This window comes from Eubalaena glacialis, chromosome 1 (assembly GCF_028564815.1).
Source record: "Eubalaena glacialis isolate mEubGla1 chromosome 1, mEubGla1.1.hap2.+ XY, whole genome shotgun sequence".
NCBI lineage: Eukaryota > Metazoa > Chordata > Mammalia > Artiodactyla > Balaenidae > Eubalaena > Eubalaena glacialis.
Window position 1 is genome coordinate 148,831,117 of NC_083716.1, and position 18,072 is coordinate 148,849,188.

At 36.2% G+C, this 18,072-nt stretch overlaps 1 protein-coding gene across 8 annotated transcripts in view; it reads left to right on the forward strand.

Annotated features, from left to right (window-relative positions):
• Positions 1 to 18,072, forward strand: part of SPOPL (speckle type BTB/POZ protein like) — a 58,281-nt gene that overhangs the window by 18,537 nt on the left and 21,672 nt on the right. For 2 of the 8 annotated variants that reach the window (XM_061199651.1, XM_061199659.1), the window contains one exon: positions 7,708 to 7,739. The exons of the other annotated variants lie outside the window; for them this stretch is intronic. The gene's annotated coding sequence lies outside the window, so the exon portion shown is untranslated. The remainder of the gene's footprint in view (positions 1 to 7,707; positions 7,740 to 18,072) is intronic. 8 annotated transcript variants of the gene reach the window in all.

Consider the following 18,072-nt stretch of genomic DNA (forward strand, 5'->3'; position numbering starts at 1 on the left):
TGCACAGTTAAATTTGAGAATCACTGCCCTAGAAAAATATAAACCTGTGAGTCTACCATTTGTAATCACTTAGAGGCTGGCACTACTTGGTTGGACCATATCAAATTACCCATAGTCTCCTGCTTTTGATTTACAAAAATTTCAAATTACCAAGTTTTAAAGAAAAGTCACCTTTTATTTTGGGCAGAGAGTTCAAACTGTAAAACTGCTATTTCACTTAGGCCTCTCAATAACCAAAGTAGGAAAAAATTAAGGGCCCCACTAAGAGACTATGAGGTAAATGGAAGTATTTGCGCAACGTGTGTGTGTGTGTGTGTGTGTGTGTGTGTGTGTGTGTGTGTGTGTGTGTGTGTGTGCGCGCGCATGCGCACGCCCTGCGTAATTTCATCATAAGCCGTGACTCCTGGGTGCCCGTCCACTCCCCCCCAGCTCTTTTGGCTTTCCTCTTCTATAGGAATATATATAGTCAGGAAGGAGGAATGGTCTTCCCACCCCCAGCCATTTTTTTTCTTGAGGGTTCAGAGTATTTCCGTTGCTATATCCTTCATCAGCCCCTGTTCCTGCCCCCTAAAATTTTTACTAGGACCTGTGTTTAGATGTGCTGCCACTGAGTTGACTCACTCTCCTGAGAGTCACAGCTGTTTCTATTTCAAAGAGGAGCCTTTCTCTCCGTGTTATATGCATTTTAGTGAACTTTAGTAAACTTGAGATAAACTGGTTTTAAGTGATTGGAACTACAAGATGGCTTTTCTCCATTATTTTCCTCAGACCATTTAATTAGTCCCCTCCCTCTTTTTAAAAAATAAACACTGAGCATTGTGCTAGGCTTTGCATTGCAGAAATGAATAAAACAGAAAAACCTTCAAGAAGATCATAGTTTAGGTAAAAACACAGCTGTTCTGTGCACATAAAACTCAGTAGTAAAAGGCAGTAAATGAACGGAGGGTGATGGAGGTGGTAGGTGTATTTAATGGGAGCTGACTATGGCCATCAGTAACCAATTTCAGTTTTCTAAATGGGCATACTGTGTTATGTACTGCTTTCCCTCCTGCTTATAATGCTTCTTAAAAATAGAAGTCGTAATTATATTGCAATTCATATTACATAAGAGTAAAAAGAAGAGGAAGTCACCTTCCCACCCCCAGTTCCACTTCCCACTGTAAATTGTGCCTGCTTTTAGTTCTAGACAGTATTGCCTACCTCTGTGAATGATAGTCTTATTTCTCTCCTCACTCCGTCAATCTCCCAATTATTATTCGTTGTTAAGGCTACATCATCAAGGTGTTTGCATTTTAATTTCTTTTTTGCAGACCAATTCTAAAAATTTTAAACCTGGAAATATTTATAATGTGATTATATAAATACTTACTATAGAACAAAGTAGGGTGGCCTCACAGAAAATGAAATGTAATCCTATGTACATAAAAACTTTACCAATGGAAAATTTTCTAAGTGTCAAATTGTAGTGAATTCTCCTAGTTCTTTTTTAGTTTCCTTCTCTACTGAGACCTGTTCAATTCTGTTGTTTTTTCAAGCCCATGGTTTCTTTCTTTAGGGTTCATTTTCATTTGGTTAGAGCTGTGGTCTTCAAAACGAAGCATCCACATAAACAGGTTACACAGGATAATTTGGGGGGGGGTGTCAGAATATATTAAAAATTAAATTATTTAATTTTATCTGATTATTTTAAATTTGATATGCTTTATAATATACATAAATATATTAGTATAATAATATGTTAATTTATAAATAGACATGCATGCTGAGAGCAAATGGTTTTTTACTCATAAAGGCATGTCATACAAAAAAGTTTGGAGTTCATTGGGTTCATTGAGTAATTTTCAATATAGAATGGCAGACTTTTCAAGTATTTGCTGTCTGAAAATGTCCTTTCTTCAGCTTGCATTCCTGAAGAATTTTGAGTATGAAATTCTAAATTCAAAATTTTTCTTAAAAACCTTAAAAGCATTTCTCCTTATATCTTAACAGCATTTAGATTTCAGTGTGACTGGTTCCTTTGTAGATAACGTGAGAAGTTTTAGGATTTTCTCTTTTTTGGTGGAACTTTGAAATTTTGCCAGGATGTGTCTAGGTATAGATCTTTTTTCAGTAAGTATTCTTGGTACTTGGTGAGGCCTGACTGGGAACTTGTGTCTTCCTTCAGATCGTGGAAATAGTCTTCTGGTTTTTTCTCTTGATATAGCTCTGTTATTTCTGTCTTAATCCCCTTCAGGAGCATTTAATGGCTCTCCTGTTGGAATATTGGATCTCTTCTGTCTGACCTCCAGGTCCCTAACTTCTCTTATTTCCTATATTCTTTGTGTATTTAGTTTGTGTCTTCAAAAGTAGTCTTTATCTTTTATTCTCCATTAATTATAAACATTTTATTGTTTATCTTACCCATTGGAATTATCATTTATATATATATTTTTTTTTTAATATTTATTATTTTTGGCTGCGTCAGGTCTTAGTTGCGGCACGCGGGCTCTTCGTTGCAGTGTGCAGGCTTTTCTCTAGTTGTGGAGTGCAGGCTTCTCTCTAGTTGTGGCACGCGGGCTCCACAGCGTGTGGGCTCAGTAGTTGGGACGCTTGGGCTCTCTAGTTGTGGCATGTGGGCTTAGTTGCCCCGCAGCATGTGGGATCTTAGTTCCCTGACCAGGGATTGAACCTGCGTCCCCTGCGTTGGAAGGCGAATTCTTAACCACTGGACCACCAGGGAAGTCCCCCATTTATATTTTTAATTAACAAGAATTCTTGTTTTCTGACCACTTGTTCAAAGCAGCTTATTCCTGTTTTATTTAAGTGTACCATTCTGTCCCCTGAATTGTTTCCATTTCTACCAGGGTTATTTTGTTTTCTTTTGTTTTATTTTACAGTTTTGGACCTTTTCCCAGTTGTCTGTTGTGATTTTCTCCTTTAAGTTTCTCTGCTAACTTGTTCCTATCTAATTGATTTCTCTGCTAATTTGTTCCCATTTATCTGCCTTAAATTTCTCAAAATTTCTGATCCACCAATATCATCCTTTTGTATTTTCCAGCCCTGTTATGACTTCATTCTTTTGCAAAAATTTGTTTTCATCTCATTGGTATGTTGGGAAATAAAAAAGACAGATAAATGTGCTCACTTGACTGCCTTGAACTATGTACTGCTTTCAAAGTTCCATCTTGGGTACAATATCTGATCCAGACATCTAGAAATTAGAAAGTTGATAGAAGGCCATATAATCTGTCACATGAGTTTGGAAGAGAGTATGAAACCCCTTTGTTTGTTTGTTTTGGTTTTTGTTGTTTTTTTCTGTTAATAACATGCTAGAAAGGTTGTCTTTAAGAATTTATTATAAGCTTAGGCTGAATCCAGGCAGGCAGGCAGACATTGCCAAATTTTAGCATTATATTCCTGGGCAGATTATGTAGCCTTTTTGCACTCTAGTTTACTCCCCTATAACATTGGCAGAAGCAGTGATTACTCTCCTCATAGAGTTATTCTGGGAACCAAATTAGACAAATACTTAGGCCTGGCATATAGAAAGCCTTTACAAAATATTTATTCTTGATATTGTTAGATTGCTTCTATTCAGGAAAAAGTTACACATTTTAGATAACTCTTTCCTTATAGAACAGATAAGTTTCTGTAAAGTTGGCTATGAAGTTGATTATTATAAAATAAATTTTCACAATGATTCTCTGTATAATACTGAAAATGCATTTGCAGAGAAAACTTCCTCAGTTCCATGAGTTGAAAACCTTGGATGAAGAAGTCTGTTGGTGACTTGCTGGAACCAGTAGCAAACATACTTGCAGTAACTGCTAGAGATTTTCATTCCCTCTTAGTAAGCACCTACTGGAATAGTAATAGGGTTCTTTGCATGACTGGACTCAGGAAGCTAATAACACTCTTCTCATTGTGTCATTTTTCTGTGTGTGTACTTCTGTAAAGTTATAATAAATATGTATATTTTTATGGTCTTATTGAATGTGATGATAATTCCACGTCCTCTCCTACCCCCAAACTCTTAAATTATCCAAAAATGCAGCTTCTTATTGTCTCTTACGTGAATCACCTTTATCATTGACTTAAGTCTGTTTTCTAAACTGAAAACCTTGATATCCATAATTCCTCAAAACCTTGTCACTTATACCTCTGCTCTTCTGACTTCATTCTCATTGCTGTATGATATTTCACTATATGAATGTACCATAGTTTATCCATTCTATTACTTAGGAATAATTGGGTAGTTTTCAGTTTTTGACAGTCACAAGAGCTTTACTGCTTTATTTTTATATTTATATGTAGAGCCCATCAATGAACAATCTTGTACACATATTTTGAAGAACATATGAGTGTATGCTTCTGGCTGTATACCCAGGAGTGGAATTGATGGGTTTCAAGGTATTCAACTGTTTGGCTTTAATAGATATTGCAAACAGTTTTCCAAAGTGGCTAGACTAATTTATACTTTCACCATCAGTGTAATTTTAGAGATTCATTTCTCCCCTCTGGCAACATGTATTGTCTTTTTTAATTTTAATTTTAGCCATCCTGTTGTGTGAGTAGTGGTTATCACACTGTTGTCTTAATATATTTGTCTGATGACTAATGAAGTTGAACACCTTTTCGTATGTTGACTGACCTTTTGGATATCTTTTTTTTTTTTTTTTACTTTTTATGCAGTATTTAAGTCTTTGGCCAATTTTTCTGTTCAATTCCCTGCATTTTTTATAATAATTTGTAGGAATTCTCTGTATACTCTGGATATGAGCCCTGTATCAGATCTCTGTATTGCAAATATCTTTTTCTACCCTGTGTCCTGCTTAAGAAATACTTGCCTACCCCAGAGTTGTAAAGATATTCTCCCATTCCCCACCCCCCCAAGTTTTATTGCTTTACTTTCATATTTATATCTGAACTATATCTGGAATTGATCATTGTATATGACGTGAGGTAGGAGTCAAGATTTTATTTTTCTATATGACCGTCCATTTGACCCAGGACCATAAAGACCATCATTTCTGTACTGCATTTCATTATTTGTCATAAATGTGCTAAATATGTGTACATCTGTTTCCGGATTCTGTTTTCTTCCATTGGTCAGTTTCTCTAATTTTTTCACCAGTACCACTCTGTCTTAATTTCAATAGCTATATTTTAAGTCTTGAAATTTTATACTTATTTTTTATACTTAAGTCTTGATGTCATACACTTGACGTACTTATAGTCCTTTAGCTTTGTTGTTCTTCAAGAATGCTTTTGCATATCCATATAAATTTTAGAATTCATCTATCAATTTCCACAAAAAGCAAAATTGTGATTTTGATAGTGATTGCACTGAATTTATATGTCAGTCTGGGGAGAATTCTTTATAAGATTTATTTTACATTTCATGAACCATGGCATATTTCTTTTTACTTTTCTCTCAGTACCGTTTTGTAGTTTTCAGTATAGAGTTTGTGAGCATCTTTCATGAGATTTACTTCTAGGAAAAGTGGATTTTTAAATTATATTATAAATGGTATCTTTTAAATTTTCTAATTGTTGTAACATATAGAAATACAATAGATTTTTATATGTTATACAGCAACTTGTGCAAAATTCCTTGTTAATTCTGTTAGTTTGTACACAATCATGTGTGTTATCTGGGAATGATGATGATTTTCTTTTTTCTTTTCCAATTCTTATGCCTTTATTTTTTTCCTGCTTTAAGGTACTGTCTGGGACTTCAAGTGCAGTGTTGAGTGAAAGGCTGATAGTGGTCTTTCTTGTCTCATCTCACCTGGAACTCTTACTGTAGGGGTGTGGGTATGAGTTTTAAGACACTTTTTGTAAAATTAAAGAAGTTCTTTTTTTTTGGAAGTTCTCTTTTATTTGCAGTTTTTTAATGAGTTTTTATCCCAAATGGGTATTAAATTTTATCAAATGCTTTTTCTGCATCTGTCAGGATGATCTGTTTTCCCCCTTTTTTGGTTAATAGAAAAAACTAATAGATTCTGATGTTAATCACCCTTGCATTACTCAACTAAAACTTCATTGGTCATGAAATATACTTTTTATGCAATCCTAGGTTTGACTTGCTATTAGTTTGCTTAGGATTTTTATATGTATGTTCACGAGACAGACTTTCCTATATTTTTCCTTCTTGTAATGTGCTTGACAGGTTTTGGTATAAAAGTTACACTGGTTTCATCAGACAAGCTGGGAAGTTTGTTTTTGTTTTCCATTTTGTGGAAGAGCTTGTGCAGTGAAGCCATTCCTGTAAGTTTTCCTTGTGGGAGGGTTTTTAATAATTAAAGTTTAATAAAAATAGGACTTCATAATTTTCTCTTTCATATTGTATGTCAGTTTTGGAAAGCGATTTTTTTCAGGTAATTTTCTCATTGTACTTAAATTATCAATTAAGTTGGTGTAACGTTTTCATGATAGCCTCATTATCCTTCAGAGCATCATTTTAGGTGTTGTAAATTTGTGTCCTCTCTCGTTTCCCTTGATTAGTCTAAAGCTATCGATTTTATTATTTTTTTCAAAAATAATACAAAGCATTTGGCTTTGCATTTTTTTCTGTTGTCTGTTGTACATTTTTTTTCCTAGTCATTGCTTTCTGCTCATACTTTTATTATTTCTTCTACTTTCTTTGGGTTTGACGTACTCTTTTCTAGCTTCCTTAGATGGAAGCTTGTCATTGATTTTCAGCCTTCCTTATCTGATATATGCATGATAGGTATAAATTTCCTAAGCATTGATATAACTACATCTTACAAGTTTAGAAATTTCTTATCGTTAATATTCAGTTCAAAATGTTTTCTAATTCTCATTGTGATTTCTTTTTTCACCCATAGATTTAGAAAGCTGTTATTTAATTTTTGGAGATTAGGTATTTTCTAGTTATCTTTTTGCTTATTGATTTTTAACTTAATCCCACTGTGATTAAGGTTTATACTCTGAATGATTTCAATGACCAGTACTTGTTTGTAAGGCTTTCTTTATCTTGCAGTAATATGGTCAGTTTTGGCAAATGATTCCTGTGCCATTGAAAATAATTTGCATTCTTTTGCTGTTGGGTGCCATATCTCTCCCCTCAACTCTTGCCTCTCTCCCTCCCTCTGGCCCCTCATATATATATATGAATATGGGTATGTATATTTACCTATATATGTCATTAAGATTGTTCTTTCACTTACTGAGAGAAGTGAATTAAAGTCTCCCACTGTGATTTTTGGAATCATCCTGTTGCATACAGACACGTTTAGTATTATGTTTTTATGATTGACCTTTTTTCTCATTTTATTATTTTCCTTTTTATGTCTCTGAATGCTTCTTGCTTTAAAATTTCTTTTAAATTTTAAATTTAGCTAATATAGCTGTACCTGCTTTGTTTTGGGTAGGATTTGTCAGTTATATATTTTCTCATTATTTGTAACCTAAACCTTTCTTTACCCTTATACAGGCACAACTTTTATTGCATTTTGCTTTATTGTGCTTCACAGATAATGTGCCTTTACAAATTGAAGGTTTGTGGCAACCCTGTGTTGTCAGATGATGGTCAGCATTTTTAGCAAGAAAATATTTTTTAATTAATGTATGTACATTTTTTTTAGACATAATGCTACTGCCCACTTAGTAAACTATAGTATAGTGTAAACATAACTTGTATATGCACTGGGAAATAAAAAAATTCATGTGAGTCACTTTACTGCATTATTCACTTTATTTCAGGGGTCTGGAACTGAACCTGCAGTATCTCCGAGGTATGCCTATATTTAAGTCTTCTCCAAACTTAAATACAGTTGACCCCTGAACAAAGTGGGGGTTAGGGGCACCAACCCCCCATGCAATGGAAAATTTGCATATAACTTTATAGTCGGCCTCCATATCTGTAGTTCCTTTGTATCTACCGTTCTGAATCTGAGGATTCAACCAATTGCCCCTCATACAGTACTGTAGTATTTATTGAAAAAATCGGCATATAAGTGGACCCACAGGGTTCAAACCCATGTTGTTCAAGGGTCAACTGTAGTTGCATTTTTTTCCCCTTATACAGCTTCCCATAATGTTAATACCGTATTAAAACCCATATTAAATAGCAATTAAATGTAAACACCTTGTTATTATATTAAATAATATAACACTATTAAACTTACTGAAACCAAGAAATTAACATTGGTATAATACTGTTAAATGAAGACTTGAATCAGATTTTTACCAATTTTCCTACTACTATTTTTTTTTTTTACTATTCCAAGATCTGACACTGCACTTAGTTGTTATGTCTTTGGGATTTGTTTACTTAATCCAGTCTGATAATGGGAGTATATAGCCTATCTAAGTATAAATAATTTTTTATATATTTATATCATCTACCATCTTACTATTTTCTGTATTTCCCTCTCCTTTTTTTGTTTATCTATTATAATTTGTTATGCTGTCTCATTTTTCTTTTAGTGGTTACCCTAGTGATTACAGTGTTTCATTGAGTTATATTGCCACTTCCCCAAGAATGCTAGAATCTTAGAACACTTTTTTTGTTTGTTAAGAACGCTTTTTATTACATTTACCCCCCCATGCCTTTTACATTATTGTTGTCATGCATTTTAATTGTACATATATTTAAACCCCACCAGACATTACAGTTTTTGTTTTGTTGATGAATTTTGGAAAGTTCTCAGTTATATTTTCAAATGTTGCAACTTCACTCACATATGTTAGACTTTCACTGTGTGTCACATTTGTCCTAGGTTCTTTTTGCATTTTCCATAGTTTTTTTCTGCTTCAGTACAAATGTCTTTTATTGACCTTTTAAAAAGATTTCTTTTCCTATCTTTTGCTGTTAAACTTACATATTAAGTTGTTAATTTCAGTTGTTTTTTAGTTCTAGGGTTTCCACTTGATTCTTTCTTAAGGACTTAAATTCTTTTTTTTTTTTTAATAAATTTATTTATTTTTGGCTGTGTTGGGTCTTCGTTTCTGTGCGAGGGCTTTCTCTAGTTGCGGCGAGCGGGCCTCTCACTATCGCGGCTTCTCTTGCTCCAGGCGCGGAGGCTCAGTAGTTGTGGCTCACGGGCCCAGTTGCTCCACGGCATGTGGGATCTTCCCAGACCAGGGCTCGAACCCGTGTCCCCTGCATTGGCAGGCAGATTCTCAACCACTGCGCCACCAGGGAAGCCCAGGACTTAAATTCTTGATAAAACTCTTTTTCATCTAGTTTTCCCCATCTCTTCCTCTGTTCTACAACATATTATTCACAGTTATTCTGAAAATTTTGTCTTCTGACTTCTGAATGTCTGAAGGTTCTGTGCATCTGTGTCAGTTGCCTGGTTTTTTTCCTTCTAGTTTTAGGTCATGTTTATCTGTCTTTTGGCAGCTTGTAGTATTAATTGATTACTAGCCATTATGAAAATTGTAAAGGTTCCAGATGATATCTTCTTTCGTAGAGTGTTCATCCTTTCCCCTCTTAGATATAAAGCAGAGGGGCTGATAACTTTGAGCTAGTCAGGGACTGACATCAATCAAGACCAAATTAAGGCAGTTTGTACGTATGGTTTGTTCTTCTCGTGTAGCTTAGCTTTCCAGGCCTTCCAAATAAGAGCCTGGTGTTCTTACTTGGGCCCCTCTCTATCTGGCAGATACTGAACTCTAATCCTTGTCTTCTCAGCAATATGAGATATTTGAAAACTTTGCTGTGCTCTTTGAAGGCTTCTTGGCTTTCTGCTCCTTGCAGGGTCAGCATTCAGCAGAAATCTTAAAGGGCACTTTTCATTAGGGTCTTAGCCCCTCAGATACCTACTTTTATCTTCTACCCCATGAGGCCAACAAAATCATTCCTGATATTTCTGCCTCTTGGCAGCAGCCCTCAGCTTGGACAAAACAAAGCCCAGATTCTCACTCTACATTGTGGCTAGAATCAGCAAACGCTCTTAGAGAAAAGGTATTTGTAGTCTATCAGCTTACCTTTCGATTATTCCCTCTTCTCTGGAATCTTGGAACCCACTGTCCTGATTGCTTGAGTAGCTCTAAATGCCTTTAAACAGATAGTTACTTTATTTTTATCCAGGTTTTTCTGCACAGCAGAACTTAGTTCACTTGCCAGCGATTTCATCATACTCAGAAGCAGAAGACCCCATGATAGCCTCTAAGTACTCTTTTTGTATACGTTAATTATCTTGGTTATTACCAGCCTTACCACCACTGCCCAAATTATTTATCTTCAGATGTTACCTGTGAAGTTTTCCTTGCGATGTGTCTATTCTAATAATCACATTGTGCTAAGCGTAAGCACTTTATTTAATTATTTTTATATATATATATATATAAAATTTCATGTTATCCACTCACCAACCATAGGGAAATGAGGTACTATAATCTTTTAATAGGCAAAGGAAAGGCCCAGTATCTAAAAGATTACAGAATTCGTGACAAAACAGTGATTCACATTGGTCTCGGTATAGAACCCTTGCTATTAAGATCTGTGCTGCAGTTTGTGATCTCCCTATAATTTGCTTCCTTTAGAATCCAGCCCAGGGACCATCTTCAGGACATCCTTCCTGTCCTGAAAGTGCTTCATTATTACTCTGGTACATTCCTCTATCATATTACCATATTGAAAGTAATCTAGAATGTATCTATCTCTCCTACTATATTGTAGTCTTCCCCAAAGCAGGGACTATATATATTATTCATCTTTGTAGTACTTCAAGGTCCATTAGTGTGCGCAATATATCTAAGCATATAATAAATGTTTATTGCACTTCCATGAAGTTGTCATATGCTTATTTTTTTTTTAAGGGACATTTATTTATTTATTTATTTTGGCTGCGTTGGGTCTTCGTTGCTGCACGTGGGCTTTCTCTAGTTGCGGCGAGTGGGGGCTACTCTTTGTTGCGGTGCGCAGGCTTCTCATTGCAGTGGCTTGTTTCGTTGTGGAGCATGGGCTCTAGGCACATGGGCTTCAGTAGTTGTGGCACGTGGGCTCAGTAGTTGTGGCACAGGCTCTAGAGTGCTTGCTCAGTAGTTGTAGCGCATGGGCTTAGTTGCTCCACGGCATGTGGGATCTTCCCGGACCAGAGATCAAACCCGTGTCCCCTGCGTTGGCAGGTGGATTCTTTACCACTGCGCCACCAGGGAAGTCCCCATATGCTTAATTTAAAGAGATTTAAGAAGCTTATGATACATAAGCTTATCATAAGCTTATGATACATGTATTGTTATTATTTTATTATCTGTATTCTTCCTGATAAGTCTTAGCAAAACTGTTGAACATTATATATTATTATATATTAAGTTACATACTAACTTATTTCATTATGTAATTATAGTCGATATGTATAAAATTGCCTTGACCTCAGACAGTATTTTCAGTTATAACTTCATGAAGCAGTTCGATAACTTTTAGGATAAATATGGTAGTATTTCACAGTTGCAGCGTGATTTACATTCTGTTAGTTGAAGAATTAATACACAAAAATGTTATGATTAACATCACATTTGGTTAAGATAGCTCCTAGAAGACTTGCGCTGATTACAGATGACAGTACAAAAGAGGTGCCTCGTAAATATGCTAGTCACATTTTATAACTGGATAGAATTTCGATAATATTCTTCAGACAGTATGACTTTAAGAAAAAAACCCTGAACTTTGTTGGATAATTCATATATTCCATTAGTCTGGGAGCTTGATAGCTAACACACTAGGAATACTACACAGCTGTTGAAAATGTCTCTCGAGAGTTATTAAAAATAATCTCTTTAGTACTTTATTCTCTAATAGTGGCTAATTTAGTCTCAACAGTTACAGAAGAGACTTTATAATTACTTCCATTATTTTTAATGACAAAAGAAATATGTGTGTATATGTAGATATGGACATGTATGTGCATATTTTTTTAAAATGAGGTAAAATTCATATAACATAAAACTCACCATTTTAACAGTTTTTTTTTTTTTTAATATTTATTTATTTGGTTGCACCAGGTCTTAGTTGTGGCTCGCGGGGTCCTTAGTTGCGGCAAGTGGGCTCCTTGGGTGTGGCTCGCCAGCTCCTTAGTTGCAGCACACAGGCTCTTTAGTTGCAGCGTGTGAACTCTTAGTTGCAGCCTGCATGTGGGATCTAGTTCCCTGACCAGAGATCGAACCCGGGTCCCCTGCATTGGGAGCTCGGAGTCTTATCCACTGTGCTACCAGGGAAGTCCCAAAATATTTATTTATTTATTTATTTATTTATTTATGGCTGTGCTGGGTCTTATTTGTGGCATGCAGGATCTTCATTGCAGCATGTGGGCTCTTAGTTGCAGCATGCAGACTTCTTAGTTGCAGCATGCATGTGGGATCTAGTTCCCCAACCAGGGATTGAACTTGGGTCCCCTGCTTTGGGAGTGCGGAGTCTTACCCACTGGACCACCGGGGAAGTCCTTTAACAGTTTTAAAGTATACAGTTCATTGGTGTTTATAGTACATTCACAGTATTGTGTAACCAGCACCACTATCTAGTTCCAGAATATTTTTATTACTCCAAAAGGAAACCCCATACCCACTGAGCAGTCACTCCCCATGTCTCACCCTCCCTCTAGCCCCTGGCAACCGCTAATCTGCTTTCTGTCCATATGTCATATCATATTCTGGATATTTCATGTAAATGAAATCATACAGTGTGTGGCCTTTTGTGTTTGGCTTTTTTCATTTAGCATGATATTTTGAGGTCCATCCATGTTATAGCACATACTTCATTACTTTTTCTGGCTATATGATATTCCATTACGTGGATATACATTTTGTTTATCAGTTCATCAGTTGATGATTTGGATTATTAGCCAATAAACTTTTGGCTATTGTGAACAGTGCTGCTGTGAACATCGATGTGCAAGTTTTTGTTCGAACACCTGTCTTCGGTTATTTTGGATGTATAATTAGGAATGGAATTACTTTTTGAGGAACTGCCAAATACACCACAGCAGCTGAAATGAACCATTTTGTTTCCACCAGCAATATGCAAGGTTTCTAATTCCTCCACATTCTCACCAATGCTGGTAATTTTCCATTTTTTAATTGTAGCGTAGCCATCCTAGTGACTATTTTTTCCTTATCTTTGGCTTTCATCATTTTTACTGTGAGGTGTCTATGGATCTCTTTGCATGTATCCTACGTGGATTTAGTTGAGCTCCCTAAATGTGTATATATTGTTGTTTTTCAATAAATTTGGGAAGTTTTCAGCGTTTCTTAGAATATTTTTTTCTTCTCCATTTTGTCTTTTTTTCCCCATTATATGTATGTCAGTGTACTTAATAGGGTCCCACACTTCTCTTAGGCTCTGTTTATTTTTCTTCATTCTTTCATCTATGGATTGCATAATCTCTATTGATCTCTCAGCAGGTTCAGTAATTCTTCTACCAGTTCATATCTGCTGTATATGAACATGGCCCCTTATGTCATTCTTCCATTTCAATTATTGTACTTTTCAAGTCCAGAGTTTCCTTTAAAAAAAAGTAATAATAATTTTTACCTCTACATTGATATGCTCTATTTCTTGTGACATTGTCAACATACTTTACTTATTTAATCATGGTTTCCTTTAGTTCTTCACACGTGTATACAGCATCTCCTACATAGACAGTTTCTATTACCTACTTTTTTCCCATTATATAGGTCATGCTTTCTTGTTTCTTTGCATGTTTTTTGCAAAGAAAATCTGCATAATTTTATGTTTGAAACTGGACATTTTATATAATGTTAGAAATTCTTGGAGCTGGTTTCTCCCTTCCAGTGCATATTATTGTTACTTGCTTGTTTATTTGTTCAGTGACTTGCGGGGTTATTTTAGTGGAGTCTGTTTTCCTCTCCTTCCATCCACCCCACTCCCCCACCCCACCCCCCAACACGTACACACACGCGCACACATGTGCGCACACACACACAGCCTCTGATGTTACTTCTCTAGGGTTATAGCCCTACGTTTTCCAACGGTTAATGCTGGGATGACAATGGTATTGGCAGGGTTCTTGACTATCTCTTTCCCTGACAACTTAGAACTCTTACGATCCACTAATCTAAGGCTAATTGCGCTATAATTTTTAGCAATGGCCTGAGGCATTAATTGCTGCACATACTAATCAAATTTGAGTTCCTTTGGAGGAAAAGTTTCCTAAATCAGTGCTTGAGATATGTTCTGACCCCAGGAATGCTCCTCCTAGTTGTTTCCATTGCTCTCTGGCAAACAAACCCGCCTACAGTTTAGCTTTTATGTCCCAAGATTCCTCCAGTCTCCTCTCAGTTGCCTTTCACCAGGACCTCTACTGTTTTTCAGAGCACCCTTGCTCATTCCCTTGCAAATGAATCACTGTTTCTCTAGGAAAAGATTTGAAGCTTATCAGTTTTATGGCCTCCTTGCCCCACAGGCAGTATCTCCAGGTCAGGTCTCTGGAGTATGGAGAGAGTACAATGATGTATTTCCCAGTGATAATCTCTGCTCTAGGAGCTAAGCACTTGGTGGAATGGGGATAGAGGAGGGGAATGGCACCCTCAGGTCTTCCTGGCTTGGTCCTTCCAGTATGGGACTCCCACCTTACAGGCTGCAACAGTAGCAGTCAGTGCTACAGCAGCACCACACCCAAGGTAGATCCTACATTCCCACCCCGCCCCCCCCACCCCCACCATCTCTTGGCCACATTCACTTGGGAACTTAGCTTCAGCAATAGAATGGGAAGTGTTGACATCCTGCTCTTCCCAGTAAGATGGATACCTGAGCCCCAAGGGGGAAGAGGGAGCGCAATCAGAGAAGATACTTTTTCAGTATTTTAAAATTTGTCAGAGACTTGTTTTGTGGCCTAGCATACAGTCTAAGTGGAGAATATTCCATGTGCACTTGAAAAGAATGTGTATTTGTATTCTGCTGTCGACATGTGAATGTCTGTTAGGTTTAGTTGTTTTATGATGTTGTTCAAGTCCTCAGTTTCTTTATTGATCATCTTCCTGGGTGTTCTTTATATTATTGAAAGTCAGGTATTGATATTTCCAACTATTATTGAAGAATTGTCTGTTTCCAGTTTCATTAGTTCTTGCTTGATATAGTTTGGAGCTCTGTTTGCATATATGTTTATAGTTGTTATGTCTTCTTCATGGTTCACCTTTTTATCAATATGTACTGTACTACTTTGTCTCCTGTGATAACTTTTGACTAAAGTCCATTTGTCTTATTACTATAGCTACCCAGCTCTCTTTTGGTTCTTCGCATGGAATATCTTTTTTCATCTTTTTACTTTCAACTTATTTTTCATTTCCATAAATACACGGAGCCAAAAACATACTTTTCTAGTTTTGTAGAAATTGGCTTTTTCTTTTGAGCACTCCTTCAATGCTTCACCATTTACAGCTCTGCCTTAGTCTTCACTTTCTGCTTGCGTGACACCTAAAGGTCAGCCAGAGTTGATAGCTTGGGGTCTTCTCACATTTTTTCCAAGGATGTGTTTGGATTCAGTTATGCACATGACCTTCTAACTTCCCCTGTATGTGTGAGAGCTTTTAAAAGCCCTTTTCTCCCAAGTATCTTTCTCAGTTTCTTTCTCCCAAGTATCTTTCTCAGTTTCTTTCTCCCCAGGCTTTCCTATCTGGCTGTTGATGGCCCCAACACTTATCCCTGTTCCAGACAGGTACAGTAATACATTTGCTTTTAAATGGTTTTGACAAATGCTGCCACCCAGAATGCTGCTTCTACCCTGCAGAAGCTCCAAGGCAGGTGAGACAAAGGCAAGCCCTTAAGCTGATCCTTCAGGAAGGTTACCATCCTGCACAAAGCACACCCCACTTTGCCATTTTCAGTGAGGTCTATATGCATGTACTTTACTACATCTGTAAATTTCTATCTATGTAGTTTAGGGATTCACAGATACACAAGAATGTGAAGAAATTCTTTGCTATGCTAGCAAATTTAAGATGCAGATAACTTCTGGTAGGAAGAAGAGGTTTGGTGGTAGGAAGATGGTTGTTTGACATACGGTTCTTTATATATATTCTAGATATTTGACATTCTTTATGGTGAATTTATGTAGCTGAGTGTGTGTCTGTTACGTATGCATAATAGAACAGGGGTCCTCAACCCCCGGGCCGTGGACCAGTACCGGTCCATGGCCCGTTAGGAACTGGGCCACACAGCAGGAGGTGAGCAGCAGGCAAGCGAGCGAAGCTTCATGTGCCGCTGCCCATCACTAGCATTAACGCCTGAACCATATCACCAACCCCCACCCCCGTCCATGGAAAAATTGTCTTCCATGAAAGCAGTCCCTGGTGCTAAAAAGCTTGGGGACCACTATAATAGAACATTAAATCTGGCACTCAAACATTTTTTTAAAGTAGAAAATTACATATGTGTTTATTCTAATGTCTTGCTTTTTAAAAAAAGCTATAAAACATCACACTTAAAATTTTTAAAAGAAACATGTTTAGAATATGGATGAAACCTTTATTTGTTAATTTGTATAGATTGTCTACAGTTATTCTCTAGATTTTATATTAGTTGTGCCCTTTCTGCAAGAACAAGAATAGGAAGTCCTGAAGGTCTTGAATGTAGTTGATGGTCTACTATCTTTTTTTTTTTTTTTTTTTAATGTTTGAAGAGAAGAAAAAGAAAATAGAATACTGGCAATAGCACTGAAATGGATATTAGGAGATCTTTGTCTTTGTCCTTCTGATATTTATCCAGCAATGTAAACGTGGGCAGTTTATTTTTCTAGTCTAGTCCATTTCTCTCATCTTGGTCCTCAACTGTAAAATAAGAGTTGGACCAGACAGGTTAAGGGCTGTTTCAGCTCTATAGTATCAGGAGCAGCAGCATTATTCTATGGAAAGAGTATAGACTTTGGAGCCAGGCAAATTTGTGTTCAGCCACTTTCTGGTTAATAAAGTCTAAAGTAAGCTTTCTAACTTGTATAGTCATTTTCTAATGGTTAAGATGGGGTTATTAACATCCATCTCATAGAGTTGTGGAGGAATAAACAAGGTACATAATGTCTTGTAAGTGTGCACAAATGCAGTCTGCTCACCAGCATTCTTCATACCCCCATCACATAACTACATCATTTGAAGTAGTTGGAGAAAAGACAAAAATTTTTGTAACCTTTTACTTGGTTCTCATATATATATATATATATATATATATGGATTATGTTGTGAGTTACACTTGAGCAAGGTAAAAACTCTTGTAGAGGCATTAAAGAACTTTTGTTTTTTACTTTAGATTCTTTAAACTTATGTTTTATTTATTTTATTAGTATTAAATTAGCATCTTATAGAAAGTTAAGTATTAAAGGTTATGACTAAAGTTTTCTTTGACTTACCATCTTCTTTGACCTAATGTCTCTCAATGTCTAGTACTTGGAAAGTCTCTCTCTCTCTCTCTCTCTCTCTCACACACACACACACACAGACACACACACACACGCACACACATTTTCTGTGGGCTAATGTAAGCATGCAAATAACTGATTTTCTCCTTCTTTTAAAAATAATGACTTGTATCTCTGTTAATTAAAACATAATAACATACTTAGAAAATATAAACAAATGAAAATAAGCAAAAATCTCACCACCCAGAGGTAGCCTCTGTTAATACTTAGATATATATCTTAGCAGCATTATCAGTGCCAAAGTTCAACTCGGTGTGTCTGTGTGCCAGTCTGTTTTTCTTTATGCACCCATACTTGTAATAACTCTACAAGCATACTTCGTTTTATTGTGCTTCACTTTTTTGCACTTCACAGATACTGCACTTTTTACAAATTGAGGGTTTATGGCAACCCTGCATCAAACAAGTCTATTAGTGACATTTTTTCAACAGCATTTACTAATGTCATGTCTCTGTGTCACATTTTGGTAATTCTTAAAATATTTCCAACTTTTTCATTTGTTATGGTGATCTGTGATCAGTGATCTTTGATGTTACTATTGCAAAAAGATTATGATTCTCTGTAAGCTCAGGTGATGGTTACATTTTTAAGCAATAAAGTATCTTTTAATTAAGGTGTGTACATTTTTTAGGTGTAATGCTATTGAACATTTAATAGACTACAGCATGGTGTCAACATAACTTTTATATGCATT